Source organism: Brachionichthys hirsutus, chromosome 12 (assembly GCF_040956055.1).
Source record: "Brachionichthys hirsutus isolate HB-005 chromosome 12, CSIRO-AGI_Bhir_v1, whole genome shotgun sequence".
NCBI classification, from domain to species: domain Eukaryota; kingdom Metazoa; phylum Chordata; class Actinopteri; order Lophiiformes; family Brachionichthyidae; genus Brachionichthys; species Brachionichthys hirsutus.
Window position 1 is genome coordinate 5,138,496 of NC_090908.1, and position 7,864 is coordinate 5,146,359.

A 7,864-nucleotide genomic window follows, 5' to 3' on the forward strand; every position below is an offset into this window, starting at 1 on the left:
GCCAGTGAGAAGCGTCACCACAGTCACATCCGAAGGTGGGCCACAAACAGAGGATTTATTTGGAGTTGCTGCTTTTAAATCTATGAGTACACCCTCGGACAAACACATAATGGATAAAGGTCCTGTTCCCCTCCCCAGTGCCCACCATTCTACTTGATGTCATTGAAGTCCATTCAAAAACATTTGAGTTTACCTGCTTTTAAGATGCACACAAACACAAATCGCACCAGTCACATACGCTCTGCCGGCTTTTGTTGGTGGGGGTAACAAGGGTCGGGGGCAGCTCACAGATCAGTGTATGTCTTGGTGCATCAAAAGCTTCAGATGTGATTCTGAGTGTTATCTGATGAAGGCAGGATTACATGGATAGACAGCTGTGACAGGCATGGCCTGAAGCTCCAGCAGGTCAGACCATAAAATGTTCAGCAGTTCTTTCACGGTTCTTTGGAGGGGGGTTCTGCAACACTGCTGTTCTACAAAGAACATTGTAAAGCTGTTCTGGTCTACAGCTCTACTTTGGCTGGTTGAAGTGTACTTTTTTTAGAGGTTCTCTTCTGTTTGAATGAATGAGCTGCTTTGGCCTGTATGCAGCAGGGAGCATCGACCGGAGACACCAAGGAGGTGCTGACACAATCTTCTCATTGAAATAGCATCACTGATTTGTTTAATCTTTAAATGTAATTAATTTAACTCTGAGGAGCAGAATGGGACAACGGTGGCAGCAAATAAAACCGTTTACATGTGATGAGCTCTCAGTTGGAATATAAAGTCTAATGAAAGAAGGAGGATGGAGGATGAGAGGATGACACGGCATGGTGATTGGACGATGTCTTTGAAAGGTGACTGGACAGTAGGAAACAGTAGTTTGCATTTAGAAAATCAGTTTAAAACTGCAGTTAAGATATGTATTTGGAGGTTAACCTCCATATCTATCTATCTATCTATCTATCTCATCTGAATCATTTGTGATTAAACAAATATTAAAACGTATTAATGTTATGGTAGCAAACACTGAAGTTGTGCATGTGCCCAAAGAGTCGAGGAAAGGAATGACATCGTGTGCTGCATCCTGCTAATGCTAAGGTTAGAACATTACATGCACACTGCATTCAAATTGGATCATGTCAATGTAGATATGATGGATGGGCTGCAGTGTATTGGATTACTGCCTACTGTAAAACTAATCCATACTTTTTTCATGAAAGACCTTGACCTGATCGATCCAGTGACATTATCAGGTTCTACACAAAGCATTAATGTTTTATCATTATTAAAATCTGGATACAATAATGGGTGTATTGGAGAATTTTAAGGTATAAAATATTCACATATTTTTATTTTCCGCTGCATTCAGTGCAAAAAAATATAATACAGGTATTTTTTGTTCCATTCAGGGTCTGGTATTTATCTTTGGTACCACTCTGTACTGACTGATCAATTTGATCAGGCAGAGTTTTGCCGGTGGGATTGAGTTCAATTCAATTCAATTCAATTTTATTTCTATAGAGCCAGATCATAACAGAAAGTTATCTCGAGGAACTTTACAGGTGTAGCAGGGAAAGACTTGCAGGGCGGCCATCTGTTTAGTCCGGCTTGGGTTGGGTTGGCCAAAGACAGAGAGGGAGAGACAAGGACAGGCAGGAGGAGAGTCAAAAACAAAGAGAGGAGGGGAGAGTGATAGAGAGACAGAGGGCAGGAGCAGACGAAAACATCCAGTGATGTATAATATACAGCCTGCTGAGCAAACCACTGAGGAAAGAGGGGCTATATAAAACTATAACAGCAAGCTAACAGCTAACCATCAGAAAGAAAACAATCAACGCTTCTCTGTCAGGTACAACGGCTCCTCCAATGACAGGAACCCTCGCCCAAAGTGTTGCCAATCGAAGTCTGAAAGCGTCTTTATTTTGCAAAGAATGCAAACGATTGTTGACGGACACACGACTGCATTTGAGGCTCTTCTTGGTGATGCTTCATTTTGCTTTTTGCCTCTTGTCTGGTGTTCACACGTTTTATCCGCATGGTTTCTAACACAGTTGTGATTGCATTCTTGGAGGGCCTCAGCAGTTAGCCACCTGTCACACACCTGAAATAAGTCCGAGCCTCTTCTATCAGAATCGTCCCGTCCTCTGAACGCGTTGCTCACTCTGCTGCTCTCAGCCCGATGAACTCCACCGCTCTGATCTTCCTTTCAGCCTTTTTGCTTCCTCCATCGTTATTCTTCTCCATGTCCCAATTCTCCCTCCACAGCTCCGCTCCACTTACCCTCCACATCTCTCCCTCCCTCCCATCTACCCTCCCTCTGTCGCCTCAGGATGAATTCAGCACCAACTGACAGTCTGATTTAGTTCCAATACCAACCTCCCATCTCTGTTTCTCTCTGTGTCCCTCCTCTATTTCTCTCTAGAGAGAGGCTGTTGCACATAAATCTCCTCTGTAGCCATCTATTACTTTCTACATTCGAGCCCTGACCTAATTCCTTCCCGTCTCCAATGTGTCAGTAGGTCCAGAATATAGTGTGCCAATGTGGACCGTCTTCCTCTCACTAATCCAGACGAAGTCTCTTCCGTGTTTTATGGTTAATCATTTTACTAACACTAGCTCATATTACCTCACACCACTAATGTAAGGTGACTAATTGCTCATACATAGTTCATTTCCCTGATCACCAGTATTCAGAAGCTGTGTGTGTGTGTGGGGGGGGGGGGGGGTCTCTGTCTAAAATTGTATATTAAATATTATTTTACTCTTATTGAAAATGATTTCATACTAGGATGATAAAAGTGAACAACTTCAGCCATTTTTAAAGGATCATCATCATCATTTTCCCATATCATTCCTAACAAGATCAAGATTTATTCTCATTATTGCTGCTAAACTATCCCACCCTCCTCTGGTTTAAAGATGAATCCAGCACTAATCGCTGATAAGGATCTTTCTCCCTCACAGACTGATGTATTTATCCAGGCAGTTGTTAGCAGCTCTGCTCCCTCAGTGAAGACTTCCAGCTCTAGAGAATCAATGATCTGATCCCTGCATGGATGGCTTCTCATGTGACAACTTTTACTGCATGTCTGACATTGCATGTGCAATTTGAGTTAATTGCACGAGTCATTTAATTAGCCAGTCATCACCTTGTAATGGGAAAATCTTGGTGGCTCTGTAGTTAATCACAGAAAAAAAAGATACGCAGTCTGGATGAGGTGAAAGTTTTCTTTTCTTTTTTTTTTTTTATCAAATACTATAATAAATTGGAAAGAGGCTGAACCCCATTAATTTGTTGAAGGCTTTTAAAGTTCCTTTGTACAAACTAAAATCTATTCAATATGTGATTAAAGAGGAAAGATCACTGCTCCACGGACAATCACCTGCTGCAAGTGGGAAAAGCATGTATGAGGAAGATCACGGAAGGTGGAACCGTCAAGGTGGACCAGAGGCCGCTCCCGTTTTGATGACGCTGGGTGACTGGCTGCCATTACCTTTACCTACCGCTCCACCTGCGCTACATGCCTTCCCACCAATTACTGATCAGAACAGAATCTAATGTTCAGCAACTCTGCTCATAAAAACACCAATGAATTGTAGACTATAATCACAAGCTGAGTATTTATTTATTTTATTTGTATGTATTTATTTATTTTGGAAGGGGCAATGCATTCAGACATAGATACAAATTTTGAACCTGATGGTTGGGCTTTTCTACACTACACAGCAATACCATTCAAAATACACAATATATACAATATTAAAACACAGGTCAAGGGTATAAAACATCAGCGCAATTATTGATTCACCTCTCATTCATTCACTCACATACAACATTTACAAATCGGGACATGTTTGATGGAGGTGAATGTTTTGTACTCACAGATACTCTTGGGTTCTGTGGGCGGAGAGTTCCACAGTTTGCAGCTCTTATAGGTAAAGACCGATTGTCCAAAAGACATCCTGCACTGTTTAATTTTACAGTTGTGCTTCTTGTTACCCTGCTGCTGTTCTGTCTCTGGATGAATGCACCGAGTGCTTCAGGGGACAGATTATTGATGCATTTGAATATTAGTTTGAGAGAAGAAAAAATAATTAAGCTTTCAAAGCTTAATACATTGAATTAAGCTTTCCTAAATTTCCTAAATGTGACTAATTTGCTGTCAAAGTGGTGAAAATTATGTTTTTTTGTGTTTTTACGTAATGTGTTGGCAGTTTAAAGGAGATATATTATGAAAAACTCACTTTTCCCATGTTTCTACTGTTGTGTCTTTCACCATGGTAGGAATCATGAGGCTCCCCTGGTGACATAAACCGGCAGTTTAGCATTTTGACTGTTGCACTGGACAGATATGTCAGTCATCCCATTTATGTGCACTTTGTGTCCTGTGTATGCCAAACTGGCCCGGTATCTTACACTGTCCAGACAACTGATGGAGTTTGGCGCCCCACTAATTTGGTGGGTTTGGATCATTATCAACCCAAAAACAGCTAAATAAACCATTCAGTCAATCCTGCGTAGTTCTGTAATCGAGTACAGAAACGCTTCTGGATGAAATCTAATTTACTGTGACGTCAGTACGAAAACGTGCACAAGATGTGCGTGCACGTGCATGCACATTCGTTGCAAAGAACTTAGTTTCCTTTTCCTTTTCAGAGGCTTTTCTAACAGACCTGCTTGAGACAGAAAAGGGGGACGCTGTCCTGCAGCAGCTGTTTCCTATTTTGACCAAAGACTGACATATATTTCATACAAGTGTTTGAGAACTGTGTTAACTTGTGGAAAATGAGTATAATATGTGATCTCTAAGTTGTAGTGTGTGAGGTCTATGCTATGAGCTATGAGCTAACAACGTATGAACCTTTGAGCCTTCATCCAAAATATCAACTGACATCACACCACATGAACAAAAAGACGTTTTGTTATGAGCACTGCATTGTGACACTGTGTATGTGTGTGTGTGGGGGTTAGTTCTGCACTAAACAGAGAAGTGCTGCACGTATAGATGGACGTGTTTATAGACAGATCTTCAGACGCAGGAGCGATTTCAATTATCCTCTCAGATGTTCTCGTTTCAGAGAGGCAATTATTTCCAAAGTGTCCTTCAAAAGGATTTCATCCGAGTGGAAAGCCAGTGTGGACTCACGTGAAATGAAGTGACCCGTCTCAGGCGCTGGATGGCAAACTGGGCTTTCAGCGTCGTCAGCAATAAAAGGTTAGCCCGAAGGTGCTCGGAAACATGAACGCTAATAAACGGTTTTGAATTGGATTAATTGTTTTGTGTTATCTGGAGCTGCAGCGACGCGCTGCCTGCTGTGCTTTCAAAGGAATAAGCAGCAGAGATGGACGTTATACAAACGTCAGCAGAACAACACAGGTGCTGAGCAGCTCATCGATTAACAGTGAGAAGAAACCGCCAGGAAGATGCACAGATGCACAGGAGAAAGAGTCACTTGTGTTGCACTCTTATGAGAACTCATTATTGTTACTGCTTCAATTTGAAATCAAGTTGCAGCTGTTTGAAGGTGTGGACACAGATTGAATGCTTGAATCTACAAACTGGATGAAGTTTAATGAGGCAATAATACTGTAGTTTTTCTGTCAAACGTTAGAGCAATTGTCAGAGAATATACACATCACCTGGAAAAATAATACTATATAGATGGATATCAAACCATAATAAAGTACTTATACACACAGCTTCATGAGTACAGAGAGAAAACTAGCCTGTAGTTTACACTGAAATACTGATTTATTTTATGTTCTCGGGGTTCTTTCACTTCAAATTGTCCATCGGTGTGAGTGGTTGTCTGTCTATACGCTGGCGATGCGTCCGGGATGTAGCCCCGCCTCTCACCCGTAGTCAGCTGGGATTGGCTCCAGCAACACCTGTGATGGATGGATGGATGGATTCATAGATGGATTAATTAAATTAATTAACTTAAATCAAGAAAGGACATAGCCAGATACAGAATAGATGTTGCTTTCTGTGATAGTACATATATATTTATTTACCCAGAGGTTATATGATATTTTTTGTTTGTTTGTTTTTGTTTGGGCAAGGATTAGAGTTCGGATTGGTGAAATACCTGCTCTCTGAGTGTTCTTTAGTTTAAAAGACTGAAATTGACCTTTACCTGTGGTGTTTAATCTGAATTTCCTTTACAGTATTTATGGAAATGAGGTGGATCCAGCGCTGACATTACCGTCTCTGATGTGTGGAGGCATCTTATAGTTGGTGGCAGTTCAACATGTTTTATCTACAGTGGAGGAAGCAGAAGGGAAAATGTCAAAGTAAAAACAAATTTCAAATATCTTAACCACATATTCTTCTTTCTCAGATGTCTGGTATTTCTGCTTATTTATATGCTGAAGATGAAAATGTGACTTGAACTTGCATCACTTTCCTGCTGTGAATTCCGGGTAAGGGTAAGGTTAAGTTGACAGGTAATATTTCAGTGGGTCGTGGAGAACAGGAAGAATTTGTGGACTTTGCTTGATGTTTTGGAGGTTTTTTGAAGGTTGGAGGATTAGAGGAGAAGGAAATGGGTTGACAGGGATGGGAGGATGTTGGAAAGAGGAAGGACAAAGAGTTGAGATGATTTAGTTCGGGTGAGACAAGCAGGTGGAGCGGGGGGGGAGCAAAGAGAGGTTTTAAGGGAGGAAGGAGAACCAACTCGCTGTGGAGTGAAATGACTAAAAAGTTTTCAAAACCTGGATTAGCTCGTTACGTAATCCGCGGTGGGTTGTATGCCTTCAGAATAAGGACACGGACGGTGTGTGCTGGAGTTCGGGGTTCAGTCGAGTTCAACCTGGAGATGAATCCAGTCATTAATGAAGTACAAACCGCTGATCCCTTTTTTTTTTTTTTTCTTCTTCTTTTTTTTTTTACCTTGTCTGCATTCGTGCTCCACAGTGACGCACATAACGTCAGTCACTGCTAGAGTTCTATGCAATTTTTATTCTTATAGTGATTGTGACCGTCACCTGCCCTCTTGGCAGCCTAGCCTATTCCTATTTTATTGATTTTATTACCTGCTTACTGCCGTAGAGGGCTGTGCACACCGCAGTGAACATACAACATGGACAAACAAAAAGTGACAAATACACAGTGTTCTGAAAAGAAAGTGCAATGGATTTATTTGTGCCCCTTAATTCTACCCCTTCCATCCAATCATCACCAAGAGTTGTCCCAATACACCAGGTTCCCATTCGTCTCTAGAGGAAAGTATGGATCACCAAGTTCTCAGATCTGAGGAAAAAGAGAGAGAGCATAGTGAGAGCCACAAACACTGACCCAGCAACCTCCACTAACTCAGAGATCTGTGTGCGGGGTTGACTCTCTAAACGAGTTTTAATAGGTGCTGGAGTGGTGGATCTGGCATGCGTGAACCTCCACCTAAGAATGGGGCAGCCATCCCGGACCCAACAATGGCAACATGAGCCCCCAGATCACCCCAAGCAGCCACAGCAACCCAAGAACGACCACCATGGCCCCACCAGAGCCACACGCAGAAGAACCAGTCCAGGGCCCGGGGGCGACTTACACCAACACAGCCGACGAAACCTAGGCCAGCGCAACGGCACGGGGCACAGCGGGCCGGCCTGGCGCCCCACCAGCACCCAACACCACGCCCCCCACAACCACCCGCCCCCCTCCCAGCACCCTCCACCCATCCCACACCCCCCCCCACAGTCCCCAGCCCCCCCCCCCCCCCCCCCCCCCCCCCCCCCGCTAAGGCCCCACATGCCGCGCCAAGGCCAAAAATAAATAAACCGCTGATCCCAATCAGGATTGGGTCTTACGTCTGCAGCACCACCTCCACCTCCACCTCCACCCCCAACCCTCCACTCCCACTGTCTCCTTTCTGTTTTCTC